This window comes from Podarcis erhardii, assembly GCF_964252035.2.
Source record: "Podarcis erhardii genome assembly, chromosome: 10".
In the NCBI taxonomy this organism is placed as follows: Eukaryota; Metazoa; Chordata; class Lepidosauria; order Squamata; family Lacertidae; genus Podarcis; species Podarcis erhardii.
This window is the reverse complement of record NC_138500.1, coordinates 57,155,879-57,174,878: the sequence shown is the minus strand read 5'-3', so window position 1 is coordinate 57,174,878 and position 19,000 is coordinate 57,155,879. Positions and strand designations below refer to the sequence as shown.

At 42.7% G+C, this 19,000-nt stretch overlaps 1 protein-coding gene across 1 annotated transcript in view; it reads right to left on the bottom strand.

Moving 5' to 3' along the window:
* KCND2 (potassium voltage-gated channel subfamily D member 2) overlaps positions 1–19,000 on the bottom strand; it is a 291,559-nt gene that overhangs the window by 19,705 nt on the left and 252,854 nt on the right. The gene's annotated exons all lie outside the window — the stretch shown is intronic.

Below are 19,000 nucleotides of genomic sequence, written 5' to 3'. Positions count from 1 at the left end.
TGCCTGAGCCAAGGTCTACCCACATTTGAAATTTAATAAAGTTGTGGCCAATTTAATCCCATAGCAAGTTGTCTAGAGTCGTTATTCCACATGACGGGGGGGACCACTCGGGATCTGGGGACTCCGCCTGTCCACGCAATCAATATTGAGATAGATGGACCAATGGCATATTCTATATTCCTGTTTATCACTTTTATACACCTTTCCTCCAGTGACCTCAGCACAGCATACAAAGAGTTTACCCATTAATTCTCTCAAGGTTTTTGTTAGGTTTGACAGAAATGCACCCAAAACAGGGATGGACTTTGGTAATATCGCATCTGAGCAAGGACAAAGTTGGGTGCACCCCCCAAAAAAATATTTCGTATTTTCACAATACAGTCCTACCTTGGAAGTCGAACGGAATCCGTTCCAGAAGTCTGTTTGACTTCCAAAACATTCAAAAACCAAAGTGTGGGTTCTGATTGGCTACAGGAAGCTCCTGCAGCCAATCGGAAGCCCCAGAAGCCCCATCGGATGTATGGCTTCCAAAAATTGTTCGCAAACCGGAACAATTTCGGTTTTGCGATTTCAGTTCCGGGTTTGCGACGTTCGGGAGCCAAAACGTTTGGGAACTAAGCTGGTTGACTTCCATGGTATGACTGTAATTCCTTTTGTTACTTTGAGTAGGTACAAATATGAACAAAGGTTTTCTTATTCTTATTATTTTGTGCCCCTTTGGCTCAGCATCTTGTGCGGGGGAACCACGCACACAACCCTAAGTCTGGTGCTGACCTACCCCATGAACCTCTTGGCTGGAGGATGTTAAATTTATTTAGCATCCCTTCTGAGACGGCAGTGCTCCTTTTTATGGGCTGGAAGAGAGTAGCACTTCAGAGATTACATCATAAGGATGGGCAGTCAGACATGAGGAAGTGTGACTTACACAGGCTCGTCCCTCAAAAGGTTTCTAAATTGCCCTACAGCAATAGATGGGCAGGGGCTAAGACACTGTTCCCTCTCATTTAGAAGGAAAAATTTAAACTATTGATCAGTTATGTAGAATTAAATTTGGTGCATTTTTTTATTTAGGAACAGACTATAAGATACTTCTCAGCTGAAAAGTAAAAATCGTATCGTGAATTCTGCACAGAAACTTTTAAATCATTTTTTTTTTTTTTTTTTTTTGCTGGTTAAGAGTTAGGAATGAATCCAATTTATCCATGAAATAAAGCCAAAGCAGAAGAAAACTAATGTGCTACAATAATCTTCTGCCCCACTAGAGGGCATAAAACACCACCAGAAAGCAGCTGAAATGTGTCATATTTTACACAGTGAGACACAAATGTACCCAAACACGTACTGCAGATACCCTCCTTTCCAGTTCAATTACATTCTCTCCACGAATGTTATACCCATGTGGGGTTTCTTGTCTAACTTCTGCTGTGCTTGCTGAAAGAGGGGGGTGGGGGAGAAAGATAGTACAATGACTTTTTGGTTTTATTTTGCAGCTTGTAAAAAGGGGATTGCAGAGACTGGGAAAGTAAAACAAATAGGTCATTGAACCTGACAGTGTTCCTTTTAAAAGGCAAGGTTATTCCTTACTAATGCATGAAAAAGATGAAAAACTTTAGACAGCAATGATCACAGTGGCTGATAAATAAATTAGAAGGTGGCGGAAATCAAATTTTGCAGGGAAACAGAACGGAAGCAGGGTGAGCAAATGTATTCTAATTTATATGAGTTATTCTTGTCTGAAAATATAGGGCCTGCTGGTTGAAGAATTCAACAAGGTGTCTAGGGACCCTGAGTCTTGAAAGCCAAGTCAAATGAGTCTTATGCCACCTTAAAAATTAATAGATCTATTGTGGAGTTAACACTTTGAGGACCAGAGGCAACTTCATCAGGTGAGTGATGCGGTCACCAAAGTGGACAAGTGAACATGGTCTTGAGTACAGAGAAATGAAAATCATGGTGCAACAGTTGTCTGAAAAGAGTGAGGCCAAATGGGGAAGCAAAAGATAGAAGGGCATATAATATATATTTCCTGTTTGGTTTATATTGCTGCTTATAGGTAAAAGGTAAAGATAAAGGACCCCTGGACAGTTACATCTAGCTAAATGTGACTATGGGGTTTCGGAACTCATCTTGCTTTCAGGCTAAGGGAGCCAGCATTTGTCCACAGACAGCTTTCTGGGTCATATGGCCAGCATGACTAAACTGCTTCTGGTGCAACAGGACATCATGACGGAAACCTGAGCACACGGAAATGCAGTTTACCTTCCTGCCACATCGGTACCTATTTATCTACTTGCACTGGTGTGCTTTCAAACTGCTAGGTTGGCAGGAGCACGGACAGAGCAGTGGGAGCTCACCCCGTTGATAGGATTTGAACCACTGACCTTCCAAGAGGCTCAGTGGTTTAGACCACAGCGCCACCCGTGTCCCTATTGCTGCTGATAACACCAGTGTAAACAGGAAACCATTACAAAACAACAAAGCCACAGTGATGATTTTTAAGAGCAAGAGGGGAGCCCCTTCTGGAGGAGCCAGCTGACAAAACAGCTCAGCCCGAGAGGCAAAGTGACAAGCGACAGGTGCCGTTGAAGCTCACGATTGCTGATACATTGAATGAAAATAAATAAATACAATGCCGTACAAAATACCGTATTTTTTGCTCTATAAGACTCAATTTTCCCCTCCTAAAAAGTAAGGTGAAATGTGTGTGCGTCTTATGGAGTGAATGCAGGCTGCGCAGCTATCCCAGAAGCCAGAACAGCAAGTGGGATTGCTGTTCTGGCTTCTGAGATTCAGAATATCTTGTTTTCCTCCTCCAAAACTAGGTGCATCTTGTGGTCCGGTGCGTCTTATAGAGCGAAAAATATGGTATGTCTGCTTCAGACTCTAATATTTTATTTCATTTTTGAGATTCTGAGCTATTGCATTAACTATCTGAATGAGGCTACACTTTTTGACAAATGTTGCAAAAGCTTGACAACATAGTCATAGAATTATAGAGCTGGGGGTCGAATCTAGAGATTTAAGAGGCCCATGCCCTCCATTGACGGAGCTCTCCTGCATCTCTGAGTCTTTCTGCCTTTTGCTTTCCAGTTTAGCTGTCACTAATCAGAATATGAGAAGCTCCTTCTGATCTGTAAAATGGCTCAAATCACCAAGAGTGATTTGCCACTGAAAGTTCAAGTTGTTCTGAGAAATGGAAAGCCGGTGTGGAAGTTTGTTGTGCATTAGGAGGCAATCAGCTGTATCACTAGTAGCCTGCACCTAATAATTAAGTTCCAAATAACCTGGAATATAGCACAATAGTCCAGTAAGCCATTGTAAAAGCAAACGTACAAGCAATACTGAAATGGGTTTCTTCTTCTGGAAAACAGGAAACAATCTACAGGCAACTTTCTGTGGCCCTGTTCACACACACACCAAAAACAACTTTGGTTTAACAAACCCTTAATGTGTTTTCATTTCTGTAATATTCTGTTTTAGAGGACAAAAATAAAGAGCAAGTCTTTATATTTACAAAGATGGAGATTACTTTTGGGTGCTGCAAATAGGAGGCAAATTGGATTGAGAAGGTATGCCAGATTCTGCATTTGAGAGTTTTCCTGTGGTGATCTTAAGTCTCTCCCATTTCCAATTATTCCTGTATTGTGAAGAATAAATATTGGGCTATTTCGGCTTAACATTTCGTATGTTTTTAATGCATGGTTCTATTTCTCCCCCCAAAATTTTACACCCAACCTAATTCTCAAGAACCAGGTGGAATATAAACCAAAACAAACAAACAAACAAACCAGCATTTATTCACAAACAGCCAAACAATTAATGTGGGAAATTAGGGTAATTCTCCAATGCTGGCATGCTTCTCTGTACATTAAAGCAAACAAACAGTCAGATGCTCTCATTTGGATAGTGGCTCGAGAAAATACCATTAGTGAAGGACAGGAATGGCCTGTGTTGAAACACTGGAACAAGAAAGGAGAAATATGAAATAATATTATAGAGCTGTCAAATTATATTTGGCAACTGCAAAATAGGCTGCTTGTCTGTGGAGGGTGAAGCAAATCGGTATAAAACTGTTCCCTATAGCTTCCAAGCCGCTTGGTGACTAAACACTGGCAAGTGAGCCCTAATTAGTCATTTATTTCAGAACGGCACACTGGAGTAGTTAATTTAAAATGCCACTGGTAATAATCTTAAGTAGCACTTGGAACCATTCATGTGCATTACAAATGTACACATCTCTTGTATTCCGGTAATTTTTAGGAGGCTTCTACTTCCTGCAGTTTCTGTTTCGAAATCAGCCATATTTGCTTCTGTCTATTTTTCCAATGTGTGCATGGAGCTCAGGATGAGCTGAGGCTCATCCTTTTCAAAACACGTAAGGAAATCCTTCATGTGCACTTGATATGATAGGGTAGCCGAGTCTTGGGTTCTCAAGCTCCTACACAGTTTGGCAATAGGCTTGTGCAAAGCTTTGCAATGAATGGAATCCTATGCAGCTTTTGATCATTGCTGTTCCCTAGAGGAAGGGACATGGGTGGTGCTGTGGTCTAAACCACAGAGCTGAGGGCTTGCCGATCAGAAGGTCAGCGGTTCGAATCCCCACAACGGGGTGAGCTCCTGTTGCTCGGTCCCTGCTCCTGCCAACCTAGCAGTTCGAAAGCACGCCAGTGCAAGTAGATAAATAGGTACCGCTCCGGCGGGAAGGTTAATGGTGTTTCCGTGCGCTGCTCTGGTTTGCCAGAAGCGGCTTAGTCATGCTGGCCACATGACCCGGAAGCTGTACGCCAGCTCCCTTGGCCAATAAAGCGAGATGAGCGCTGCAACCCTAGAGTCATCCGCGACTGGACCTAATGGTCAGGGGTTCCTTTACCTTTACAGGAAGGAAACAAGTTTGATAATTGAAAGGATTTCTTCTTTAAACAGAACGCTTAGAGAAAAAACATTTTTATTTTCAAGCAGAGGGCTAAGAAAACTGTGCTGCAATTAATATAGTTACAATGGCAGAGGTACAGTGGTACCTCAGGTTACATACGTTTCAGGTTGCAGACTCCACTAACCCAGAAATAGTGCTTCAGGTTAAGAACTTTGCTTCAGGATGAGAACAGAAATCGTGCTCCGGCGGCGCAGCGGCAGCGGGAGGCCCCATTAGCTAAAGTGGTGCTTCAGGTCAAGAACAGTTTCAGGTTAAGAACGGACCTCCAGAATGAATTAAGTACTTAACCCGAGGTACCACTGTACAATGGAAAAGGTGGCTTCATTTACCTCTGTGCTGGTGATGAGATGGTAGTACCAGAAGTATTTTTGACACACAGGTGATAGACTGCTTCAAGACCAATTAAATCTTTAATGGCATGTTAATTTATGGTTGCATTTTTCTTATGATTTATGGCAGGTTTTATGAGCAACGTCGACTGTTTAATCAGTTGACTTTAAAGGCCTACGACTGCATTAAATTAGACTGTTTCTGTCATGACCTATGGTGTAGATAAATAAACATATGCTACTATATATCATGACATTATGTGATATGTTCCTTTTTTCATACCCTCTGACATTTCTCTGATGAAAATAGGAACGTCCTATTCAATTAATAATAATAATAATAATAATTAATAATAATAATAATAATATTTATATACTATTGATCTGGCTGGGTTGCCCCAGCCACCTTCCATCACATAAAAACATCATAAAACATTAAATGTTAAAAAAAACTTCCCTATATAAAAAAACTAACCTTTAGAAGTCATCCGAAGGGCTGCCTTCAGATGACTTCTAAAGGTTATATGGTTACATCTCCTTGGCTTGGGGGTTGCATAACTCCACACCCTCCCACATTTCTCCAATGAAAATAAGGATGTCCTAAGGAAAAATGGGACATTCAGGGATCAAATCAGAAACCGGGATGACTTCTGTAAATCTGTGACTGTCCCTGGAAAATAGCAACACTTGGAAGATCAGGTTTTTTGGAATTGTCAAATGTTTAGTTACTGCGGACATCAGTAAAAATGCAAATAGCTAATGAGTGTTGGAACTGCAATAAAAAGAAGGTATCTTTTACCACATGTGGTGAACTTGTAAAGAGGTAAAGGCCTTCTGGGAAATGATATATAATGAGTTAAAGAAAATGTTTAAAAATACTTTTGTGAAAAAACCAGAAGCCTTTTTATTGGGTATAGTGGGGGAAGAGATACTAAGAGAAGATAAAATACTGTTCATGTACACAACAGCAGCAGTAAGAATTCTTTAAGCCCCAAAGTGGAAAAAACAAGAAGTACCAATGAAAGAAGAGGGACATATGAAAATAATGGACTTTGTGGAATTGGCAAAGCTGACAGGAAGAATCCGGAACCAGCATGATCGAGTATTTCAAAAGGACTGGAATAAATTTACACAATATTTGAAAGATTATTGTAAGCAATTAACATCACTAGCAGGGTTGTCTGAAGACTTATAATGAGAAATTTTCTCCCTTTTCATATTTATTTAAATTATAATGTATTTCGTAAGGAGCGAAATTAGAATTGGAAAATGCATAAAATGCTATGATATAAAGATTAACTTTTGAAAACCATGAGGTGGGAGGGAAGGAAATCGATAGGCTCTAAAGAGCCAAAGAGGTAAAGTGAATGATAATGATGTGAATATATATTGTTAAATGGAATTATTATTATTATTATTATTATTATTATTATTATTATTATTATTATTATTAATGCAAATAATGGCTCACAGAAACGGTCTACAGTGGCATGCACTCACAGAAGACTATGTTTGTGATTAGAAACTTTGCAAAATGCAGGATTTCCACCCTTCTAATTATGGAAATGGCTGTTACAATCCCTCCTGATTTCCTGTGTTGCATGCTATACCGCACATATGAGCCTATTGTTGTAAAGTCTGCAACAGCTCCTCCCCCACTCGCAAAAAAAAAAAAAAAAGCCCAGCAGCAATGAAAATGAATCGAATGCTTGACTGGATCGTTATTGACAGGCTCATAACACTTCTACAGAAGTTAAACATTCTCTTCAGCATATTGCTCCTGAGGTTTTGCTGCTCTGCAATAGTCACGTGGGGCCAATGTGCCTTTACTCTGCACAGGTCAAGAAGAAACAAGGCAAGGAACAGCTGACATGAATGATCAGAGCAGACTCTGCATTATACCTCTGTCTTACCTATCTCCTTAATGGAAAAATCTCCAAGTGGCCTGCCTATAAAAAGAATGTTCCTTGCATGAACACTGCCATTTTTCAACACGACTGTTGCATTCTTTCCCCCTCTGAAAAGATTAGATTGTCTGACTTTTGGGGGATTCAGAAACCAGAAACATGGGCAAGATCACAAAGAATGCATTATTTCCATCCCCAAGAACATCTTGCAAAGTGATGCATTATTGTCGGAGCCACGACTTCCCTTCAGAACAACAGAATCTCACAAGGTGAATTAATGATATTTTGGTTTTGGTGAAGGTCATTAATCTGTTGCACTGCTTAATTCACAACAACCGTCATTTTGCACTTTCCAGGTTGAATAACCAGTTTATATATGCATTCTTTTTACAACCGATTCTTCAGTTGTGATAACTTCTTGATGGAAGAAAAACTAGCACCAGAGATCACATCAACTTTTCTGCCGCACATTTATTCCTATACCCTCTGAGAGGATGGGTGAACAAAGCATGGTACTCAAAAGAGCCTGAAGAATATGTGATGGCAGATAAAGCTAAAAGAGAGGCAATTTATTTATTTCCATTTTTTTTGGGGGGGGGAGGGACGTATAGAGCCCCATCCTAAACGTATCTGCATGCCATGTTTCAGTCTGCCATCTTGATTCAAAATGGCACCCAGCATCCAAGCAGTGAAGACATTTGCCACTCCCACCTCTGGAAGCCTTGTGCCAACTAAACCTATGCTAAAAAATGGGCAAAGTCATGCCAAAGTGATGATTTGGCTTGCCATCTGGATTCAAAATGATGCCCAACATCGAAACAATGACAGAGTCTACCACCCCACCTTGGGAAGAAACTATGTGCTGAGTTTGCTGACAGTATCTCAAGAGACAGGCAAACCTATGCCGAAATAATGGGCAATATCACATTGTGGTCTGCCATTTCGAATCAAAATGGTGCCTGCTGTCTTGACCTTGGGAGCCCTTGTGTCAAGTTTGGCAGTGATATCTTTAGAGGCATCAGAAATAATAGTGCGATCTCAGATGATAAATCAGCTATTTATTTGCAATTAGTTTGATAAAGAGCACAGCTGTCAATGTTTTCCTTTTTTGAAGGGAAATTCCCTTATTCCGAATAGGATTCCTCGCAAGAAAAGGGAAAAGTTGACAGCTATGATAAAGAGAGACATACCAAGAAGTTCAAGGCATGAATTAAGCATAAGCTTTGTTACAGCAAGTAGGTGTGGGAGGAAACCTACATAGTACCAAGAACAAAAAATCATGTTTACACCCACCTATAATAAATATGTATACAATCAGACTCTGTGAAGCATCTGCAGATTTAATTATCTCTGCTGCAAACCGATAACGTTTTAATGCATTGCACGAAACTTCGCCTTCACAGACTAGGAAGCAGGTGCCCACAAGCTATCGAACGCAGGCTGTTTACTAAGCCAGGCCAAGGGAATCAGTTCCCAAAGCTTGGCTGCCCCAGCAAAGTCTAATTATGTCCATAGTACAGATGGTAAACTAAGCCACAGCAAGCTTCGGGGACCTGCCAAAGGTTTCACAGTTAGAGAAGCCATGAATCCAATGTCTGCTGGAATGAGCCTCTACAAACTCTCCCATGTGGGACAAGCTTTGGTACACGATGCTGTTGAGACATCAATTCAAAATACACTTGCTAAAAATAAGTCCATGCCTTAAGTTGCTGCTACTTACGCTGTGTTCCCATAAGATCAGTAGCTCCTCTTCCATTGCAGATTTTATTCTAAGAAGAAGCAATGCCTTTATCCAGCAGATAAAATGGGTAAAGGTCTGGTGAAGTGCATAATTCAGGCATAAGATGCCTTTTAAGCATCTAGAAAGTGTGATGATATACTCATACCCTATTTAAACCAATGGGGAAATTCCCATTGATTGTAGTAGACCAGTCTTATATTTTTGGGTCACACGAAGTTTGATGTAAGCAAAGTAAATAAGCAATGCTTCAAGTTCAACTGTGGAGCGAATAGTATACTTTCTGACTATGCACCTGTGTTGAGGATGGGTAAAAAGAACATAAGGGTGGAAGGTTAGGTAATAAATAGAAGCAAAAAAGGGTACTTTGGCCAGATACCCAAAGTTCGAAGGATGTTCATAATTACATTTTCATTACTTAAACAAATCAATCTTTTTATTTTTATTTATTTATTAAATTTGTATACTGCACTTCATCTGAAAATCTCAGGGTGATTCACAACATAAAAATACAAAATGAGAACACAAAACACACAATAAAAGCAAAAACACATCGGTATACCATAAGGCAGATGTCTCATAATACAGTATCTAGAAAACTGATATGGGGAGGTATAAGAAGTCTGAGTCCTGTGGTCTTTAAAGCCTTATATGTGTACTATTCGGCTCCTCGCTAGCAGTCGGTGTGCAAGTGATTGCTAGTGATAGAGTAGACCGCAGCATTTTATGTTGTCCTCTATGGTAAGGCAGAATAGTTAAGTGCCCCTTGTTCATGAACATAAATAATCTCATATTGTGGTAACCTTGGTCTCTGTGAGCATTTTAATTCACATAGATGCCACGAGTGCGTTCTCTTATTCAAACCATAGACGGTAACTATAGTTGCTCCATTAGGAAGCTTGCCAGATATGTTCTGGAATGGTTGATAAAGTTTCTGCTTGTTATAGGTGCAGACCTATATTGAAGAGTAACAACCATCATGCCCGAAATCAGGTTACTAGGTCTTCGGAAGCTCACATTCTGAAACTTCAGAGGTTGGAGCCTTGAAGCTAAAGGTGGTTTCCAGTGGAACTGGCCATGAGGCCTGTGGAGTAGGGATACAGCTTTATGGCACCTGATGCAGGCAGACGATGGAGCCTGGCAGGTCGGATGAAGAGCGCTCAGCTACGCAGGTGCCTCAGGGTGGATCCTGATGATTGTGATAGGGTGGAAGAGTGAACTGCGTTATGTATTCAGGGGTCCGTGTTTGCCTGAGCTTGAGTCTGGACTAAGGATTCTGAGCTCCTGTGTTCTGATTTGATACCTGATATCCAATCACAGAACATTTCAGGATTTGGGCCTCTGCCATTGGCCCTCTGAGTCGTGATTCACAGCTTGGAAGTTTAGACAGCCAATCACGTTGGGAGTGGGAGTGGCCCAGGCCTTCAGAAATGTATATAAGCAGTTGCTTTGCCCTTGTTATCCAGTTATGTAGTTCAATAAAGGTTCTTGCTGTTATCACTGTGTCTAGCCTCATGGGAACCCATCTACACTTCAACCCATTCAGATGGGTTGTTGTTATTGTTGTTTTCTATTTTCAAGGAGAATGTGCTGCACATATCTGTACCTACTGCCCTTTGTATGCGCTCTGTGTGTGTGTTGGGGGAGAGAGTCTGCACAGTCCTTGCCCCAGATACTAATCAGGAATAATAGATTTCCCTTCCTAGCAAAGAAGATCTGGTAATGTCAGGAACATAGCCTGAGAAACTGTGCTTTCATTATTCCCTTTAAACAGTTTTATTTCATTTGAGAATGGTACTGTATCTGAGATCAAGCTAAGCAGCTGATAAACAAGAGCATTGTATCATTTTGCTTATTGCCATTATTCTCAATGGGGGAAAAATGTTTCCAAATTTCTGTCTTAGCTTCAGGCAAACCAGGAACATGCAATATGGTTTGCGCCAATGAGAGATTGATACTGGCACAACATTTACATGAAGCTCTGCCAGTTACTGAGCACTGCAGTGAATAAACGGTTCAGAGACCCTAATTATAAGTTTGCTGTATCCATGGAATGCTATATTAAGATAGAAAACCTTCTTACTAATATGGCAGCAGACAGAGCAATCTTACTCATAGGTAAATCCTATTGAATTCAATGGGGCTTTCTCCCTAGGTGCTACTTTCATTTCTAACCCTTTGAAACCCCCTTTTCTTGTACTCATTCTTCTTCTACCTTCCCTCAGAGGGAGAAGAAAATAACCAAAAGTCTCTTCAGCTTGAGGTGAGATCCCTCTTGCAAATTCTTTTCTATACCAATATGTTCCCACACCTCTCTGACTTATTTCCATCGGCCTCTGGAAAAGCTCAGATAAACTGAAGGAAAGAAAAGAACTATCTACTGTTCTGAGGGGTGAACAAAACGGGGGAGAATCAGGTATGCCAGGATTCAGAGTTCAGCTAGTTAAGAAAGGAAGGCTTTTCACAGCCAACATTTCCTTTCATCGCAGGTCAAATATCCGAGAGTATATAGTGGATGGTTCACCTTTCATTCCTCTTATAATCCCTCCTAGCTGCCTTAATTCATTCCTGCTGAGCCCAGTTAAATCTCACCCTATCTCTACCAAACACCCACCCACCTGAACATGAGCACTTTGTCTCCTGGAGGAAACTAACTTTCTACCTGCTAGTCATAGGGGTGCCAGTTTTTAAGGATGACCTGCTTGTCGTACCTTTACCCCGCAGATAATTGCACCCAGCATAAGTGTGGTGCTCAGCAACTGCATCCGTGACCATGCAATGGTGCTGAAGGAAAGCCTGGCGCTAAAAAAAGAAAGTTAAACATTATCCCTGTGCTTAAAAAAGCATGCAGATGTTAAAGGACCAGGAACACAGGAAAAAATGGGAGCTCTAGATCAGGGGTCGGCAAGGTTTACCTCTCCTGGGCTGGTTCACTCCAGTGGAGATCCCTCCATGGGCTGGATTGCGTGTGAGCGCCCACAATTTCCGGCATCTGCGCAGACATGATTTCTGGCGCCACGGAAGCGAGTCCCCACGCCATGCTAGTTTAGCGCAGCATGCGGGGACTCGTAGAGTGGGTGGCTCAGTTTGGGGGCAGCTCATGGACTGGTTAAAAGACCCACTTGTGGCCCATGGGTCTTAGGTTGTGTTATGTGCCAGTGTGGTTGCTCGAGAGTGAACAGGCAAGACTCCCACCGGTCTTTCCCAGGCTTTATTATCTGTACAAAAACATTTACAGTGCAGAGCGTCTCAAGTCTGCTCAGTCGCTAGCAGAATCTGGGAGTGGGCAGTCCTTAAACTTTCCCCAGTAAAACAGTCTTTTGACCCCCCCATCCTTCTCCTCCCCTCTCTGCGCGTAAACCGACTGCACAAAGAGGGCGTTGGCAAAGGGGGACTTGTCTCTCCTCCACTTTGCTCAGGCTCGGTGTTGTGGCTCTCTCTAGCATCTTCCGATCCCTGCATCCCTTCCCCACTTGAGGCGGGGCTTCCCTCCTCACCAGAGGAAGAGCTGCTTCACATGATCTTCAGAGGCTCCCTGTAACCCAACTGCCCTTCCCCCTCTCGCCTCTGAACTGATGGCAGTTCCCTGACAGGTTGCCTACCCCTGCTCTTAGCTAGTACTACCTGCATCTACAAAATTGATGGGGGGGGGATGGAATTCTTTGTTAAAGAGCTGCCACTTGAGCATGCTCATATTGAGCTACAGAGATGGCTTTGCACACTTCACTGCAGATCAAGGTGGGATGAACCCGCCAAACCGAAACATGCTAGTGACTGCCTTTTGCATTTCAATGAGCTGGGCATTGGACAGATGTTACTACCTAATCTGATTTAGGTTACTGTGCTCCCCCAATCTAAGCCCCACTGAACTCAATGGGATTTACATCTGAATAGGCATGCATAGGATCGCACGGTTACACCCCGATCTTCAGGGTTACTTACTTATTCTGCGAAACACCACGACTATCAGTAAGTAATCTGAAGATTGCAGTCAGAGGTTCCACCCCATGACATCAGTGATAATGGCTTTGTTTCTTTGAGCCTGCATCTGATCTGAATCTCTGCCCCAGAGGTTAAAGGTTCTGTTTCCAATTATTGGCTCCCCAAGTCACCCGAAAACACTCCATTTTCACCAAGGATACATCCTCACTGCTTATTTTTTTCCTGTTGGCAACACCACAACTGCTAACTTCCCTGTGTTCCCTCCATCTTTGACTATCCCATCTTCTCTCTTTTTGTGTCTATTGGAAAATAATTTCAAGCCTAAAGCCAAGCCCTCGGCCATCCTATAAGGTGTTCATTTGTTTAGATATAGTCAGAATACTCTGCCCAGCTACTGCTGAGCAGTCATGGGCTCCTTTTTAACCCCTGCCACCTGTTGGGAAGAATAGCAACAGTGCTTGCAGTTAGTTACCTGAACCATCTGGGGGCGATGAAAATACAACATATTCTTTCTCCTGTTGGTTCCTTCCTTAGGAACTACTTATTGGCATACAGATCACTTCCCTTTTCACTTTTATTTCCTCCTCCTACTTCTGTCAGTCTTCTCTTTGTCTTTGGTTCTCTTGACTGCATGACTCCATATTAGAGCTTGTGCTCGAATGCCTTTGATAAACTGGAGTTAATTGACCTTTAGTTTCTTTATTCTTTCAACCAGCAATCTTACCGTGCTATTTATTTCGACACACCGCTGCAATATATTTAACAAGTTCCAATACCATCAAGTTATTTTACTGAAGCAAACATGCTCCAAATCCAAAGGAAAAAGGCACGAAACCATCAATTATCCTTTCCTTTGAATACAACTTTCATTTGAGCACAGCGACGCCATAGACTTAAGCTAATTTCACAGCTATTTCCTCTTTGCAGGGAACTCTGACCCTTCACCAGAGGGCTAGGGATATATATGAGAGGAGACAAATGTAATATATAAAGAGGGTTGTCTTGTCCAGGGTACTCTCAGTGATTTGAGCTGACCTTTATAACAAAACTGACAAACGAGCATTCCAAGTTGTCAGTTTTCCCCTTCCATATCCATTTTCTCCCTGCTGCCCTCTTCTCCTTCTGCTTCAGCCAGATGTCTTTCAATCACTTTCCAAGCTGTGTTGGGTTGTGGGAGGTGGAGCAGGTATTATCAGCACCCAGGGTCAGGGAAAAGGCAAGCACACAGGCAGGGCAGCATGGCCAGTTTGAACAAGCATTAAGATTTGCTGCTACAATGTCCTTCTGCCATTGGAATTGTGCAGAAAACTCACAGCACGGCTGAAATACGAGTCTTGTTTTTCCTATTGCCTGTGTTTTCTCCAACAGAATTTGCTAGGAAACCATACTTCCTAGCTGTTGTTTAAAATAAGTTTTTATCAGTTGAACTGATAAAACACTGATTTAGGTCTGTAGGCTAGATAAGCTGCTAGAATATTGTAGCGCAGATAAATTCCTAAAGTTGGCCAACGCTTCAGCCTCCCCAGGCATGGCATCTGTGAATCTGGATTATGGAAGTGGAAAAGGAACGAGTGTCCAGATCTGTTAATTGGCTGGATATTCCATGCCATAGCAAACACTTTCTGCTTTGCAAAATTAAGGACTGGCTCCAATATTTGATATTTTTGTTATTTATAACATTTATCAATCAATGCTTTGCCCAAAGGCGCTTGATGTAACATACAATATTGACAATATTTGCTAATTCTCCTGTTAAAAGGTCTCCCTGGAGGCTGATAACTGGAGGAAGTATCATTTGACCAAGGACAGAGCTCCTATTTCTTGGCAGAATTTGTCTGAATTTCAGCGGTGCTGCTAGGGAGTGCAGGTTGTTGTGCTACAGGTCTGGGGCAGCCCCACAGCTTAGGATCCTCCCAAATCACTCCCCACATCAGTAGCAGTTGCCACTGTTGCTTCCTCCTTTCCAGTTTGTTTCTATTTCAAAGAGCAGCCATGCTGCAGAGCAAAGCTCCTAACCATAGTGCCCACCTCCTTCCTTTCCCAGAGGGCTGCCTGTGAAATGAAGATGGCAGGTGCTTCATTCTGGAGCATGTCTATTCTGTAAAAAGTGGGGAAGGGGATAGGGAAGGGGATAGTAGGTCTCATCAACTTACTAGCACCTCCACTGCCCACTGCTATGCCACCTAGTGAGGGAGAAGGACCAAGCGATGCATAGGAATTATTATTATTATTATTATTATTATTATTATTATTATTATTATTATTATTATTATTTTATACCCCATCTGGGCAGCTACAGTAAAATACAATAGGAAGAAAAGAGTAGGGCCCCATCTCTTTCTTCACAATGTTTTAAAAGATGCTCCATACAGAAAACTGTCCATGTATGCTATAACAGCTGCTCCGATGTTACTAGCCCAGAGATGGAAGGAAGAGACAGAACTGACCAGAGAAGAATGGCAAATCAAGTTGATGGACTATGCCGAAATGGCAAAACAAGGAGACAAGAAATTTTAAAAAGGATGGGAAATGTAGACAGGTCAAAACATTAGCAGGATTTTAAATACAGTGGTACCTCAGGTTACAGATGCTTCAGGTTACATACGCCTCAGGTTACAGACTCTGCTAACCCAGAAATAACACCTCAGCTTAAGAACTTTGCTTCAGGATGAGAACAGAAATCGCGCGGCGGCGGCGGCAGCAGCAGGAGGCCCCATTAGCTAAAGTGGTACCTCAGGTTAAGAACAGCTTCGGGTTAAGAATGGACCTCCAGAATGAATTAAGTTCTTCACCTGTACACTTATAATGTAACAGAATTTATAGATTATTTGGGAAGGTGAAAAATTGGAGAAGTACTGATATACAGTTGAAAATAGAATCAAAAGGACCCATGGAAGGGATGGGGGGGTGGAGTCAGGAGATACAGAGTAATCTCGATATTTGGATTTTGTACTGTTTTTTGTTGTATGTTTATATTTTTGAAAATCAAATAAAAAGATCATAAGAAAGTTGCTCCATACAAGCTAAAACCATTTCGCCAGGTTCAGCCAGTCGTTCTCGGCAGCTGACCGCCTCCAGCATCTTTCTCTTTGGCATATTATACCTCTCAGTATTCTCCCTTTCTGTTCAAGGTTTGATTCATCCTTGCTGCTTTTATCCCAGTGACAACCTGCTTTAAACAGAAGAGAGCCTCAATTAAAGATTGCCTATCAAGGCCTCTCCATTTTACAGGATTTAATTTTCTTTTTCTTCTCATTGATTGTAACACTCTTTCCCCCCCCCCCTCCAAAGCCTCTGTCCTGTTTTGTTGTTGTGTTCGTCCTTTTCTGTTCGTCAAACATTGATTCTGTTCGCCCCCCTTCCCTTTCCCCACTGTGACTCTTTCTTTTGTTTTGGATACTTCCTTACTTGAGTCGACAATGCGATGTTGGTACAGCTGCAGGGAGGCCGTTAGGTAATTAATTGCTGTTGCTTGTCCAGCAGAGCAAGTTAACCAGAGCCACAGTCTTAATGCCATTGTGAAAAGTGGTTTCATGAACTAAGCAATAAGCTTTTCATCTTTTCAAATACTCACCTGTTGGTGAAATACTGGGTCTGTATAAAATGATAGTGTGCTTCACTGATGGGTCACTCATAATGTAATGCAGCCACTTATTAAATTCAGTGATGGCCTAGTCCTATGTCAGGGACTGGCTAGACGTGGAGGAATGGTCTGAGGATACAGCCAGGGAACTCTCCAGGGAAACATTAGAGGGGGAAGGCTTCAGGCCAGGAGAATGGTGGTGGGATGCAGGAGACAGGTCAGAGGAAGATGGAGGTGCAGATGGGTTGGAGGCTGAGCAAGCAACAGGTTTAAGTGAGGTCCACCTCCAAGGGTCTTCTGGTGGTTCCTTCTCTGTGAGAAGTGAAGTGACAGGGAACCAGGCAGAGGGCCTTCTTGGCAGTGGCGCCTGCCCTGTGGAATGCCCTCCCATCAGATGTTAAGGAAAGAAACAACTATCTGACTTTTAGAAGACATCTGGCTTGGGAAGTTTTTAATGTTTGACATTTTGTTATGTTTTTATATGATCAGGAAGCCTCCTTGAGTGGTTGGGGAAACCCAGCCAGATGGGTGGGGTATAGATAATGATGATAATAATAATAATAATAATAATGATATATAATAATAATAATAATAATAATAATAATAATAATAATAATACTGAGGCAGCGTAGGAGGAGGCTGAGGCTGCAACAGATCCTCAGCCACCTGCCAGTTCCACTCTTCCCATCTCCCCTCCTCCTCCGTGCCCAAGATCGAGGAGGGTGTTATGTGTAGCAGAAGAAAAGGAACAGAGAACACCTCCTCAAAGCAGTTTGTGACTGTTGGGTAGGCAGTCGGCTGGGGAGGAGCCTTAGGAGGAAGTAGGAGGCTGAGATCTTCAGTTCTGGCAATTGCCTCATTGGGCTAGACCTCCCTGTGGAGCTCTCTGCTGGGTTTGGTTTCTCTGAATAAAGAACCAGCCTTACGGCTCATCTCTGAGTTTCTCTGCTGAACTGCAGCTGGCCAAATAAGAGTGTCCTTAAGGTGGCCCCTCTGTTTGTGCCACCCGCTGCTCCTGTCCTTGGGAGTCCTTTCATGAGGCCATCCTCCACAAAATCAAATACAGATTATAAAAACAGAAACCATTTAAATCATTAAATTATGGATTCTGTCTGACAACAATGTTCATGTTCAATGCAAAGTCAGATAAGTGCTTTCTTTATCCTTTATTCCCCTGCATCCGTCCTTCTTAAAATAGCCGCAGCTGCCTGATAATCCATGATCTTTTGATTGATAGAAACAACATCCAGCTATCACTTCATTACCTCTCAAGAGTCAGGTTGTAAACTATTGACCTGCTAACATCAGCCTCTGCTTTCTCTGATATGTTCATGTTGCTGGTGCATAATATGGTGGTGATACAGAGGCTGGCATTTTCAAGATGGGAATCGGGGGAAAGAGATAAGCGAAGCAGAGGCTTCCTGAATTGTCTCCTCGATCCAGCTGATATTACAGTGTAGGCTTCTCTGATGGTGTTAAAGAGGCAGGTTGAAAAGAAAGCCTGATCTAAAGGAGTTGGGACTCACACCTCCAGTATAAGACTAGCTCCTACCCCAGTTGCTATACTGGTTGGTGAGTGGAGACATAGCTGTCAACTTACAGATTTGAAAATAAGGGACCAGCAGCCTCAAAAATAAGGGATCAGCAGTCAAAATAAGGGATTTCCTTTTCCCTCACCATGTGCCCTGCTCCAGACAGACCTTTTCCACAGCACAGCAACCCAGCAAAGGGGATGCAGTAAGGAAAACCACCGTCACCTCTCCGCTGGGAAGCACTGAGCAAAGGCGAGTCCCCAGGCAACGCGGCCGATTTGATCTGCGCAAGGCATGTTCTTAGACTCCTTATTGGGTGAACAACATAGCCAAGCAACACAGTTGGAGCCTCCCTCCTCCCTGGGAGGGAGGGAGAGGAGCTGCTTCCTTTGAAACCCGGGAAATTTATGGGATATCATCAATCTGGGACAGCAGTGGGAAACGGCGCTGGGATAAGGGAGTTTCTCGCCAAATAAGGGACGGTTGACAGCTATGAGTGGAGAGCATATAGCTGCATCATTGGCCCTTATTCTTCCTGGGATAACTGGCTGAAAGCAATCAGAAATAAACACGAATGTGGCTAAAAAGTAGGCCTCCCTCCCTTTCTCCCTTCCACCAGGGGCTTTCAGCAAGCTCATATCTCCGGTCTTCTTAACTATCAACTGAGATGGGTGCTGTGCTCTCAAGAAGCCATTGCTTCCCAGCCAAAGCTTGTTGTGGGTCTTCAAGCTGCAGTGAGATATAGGCAGCTTACAGGATATCTTCTCCTGGACCTGTTCCTTCACTCCTTTGGAGATGATTGCTGCCACCACCAGAATGGAGCCAGCTGCAGGTCTGGCATTGCTGCTGTTCCCCTCCCTGAGCTGTCAGAACAGGGAAGGTTCATGTTCCTTGAGAACCTCCCTACCGCATCCCTCACCCATGGCTAGCTTCAGCCTCTTAATGGAGACAGAGGGCAGCTGGCCATGTTGAGTTGGGTTGGCAGGCTTGCAGTTTCCCGGCTCGTGCGAGTGGCAGTGCAGGTCAGACGGGTGAG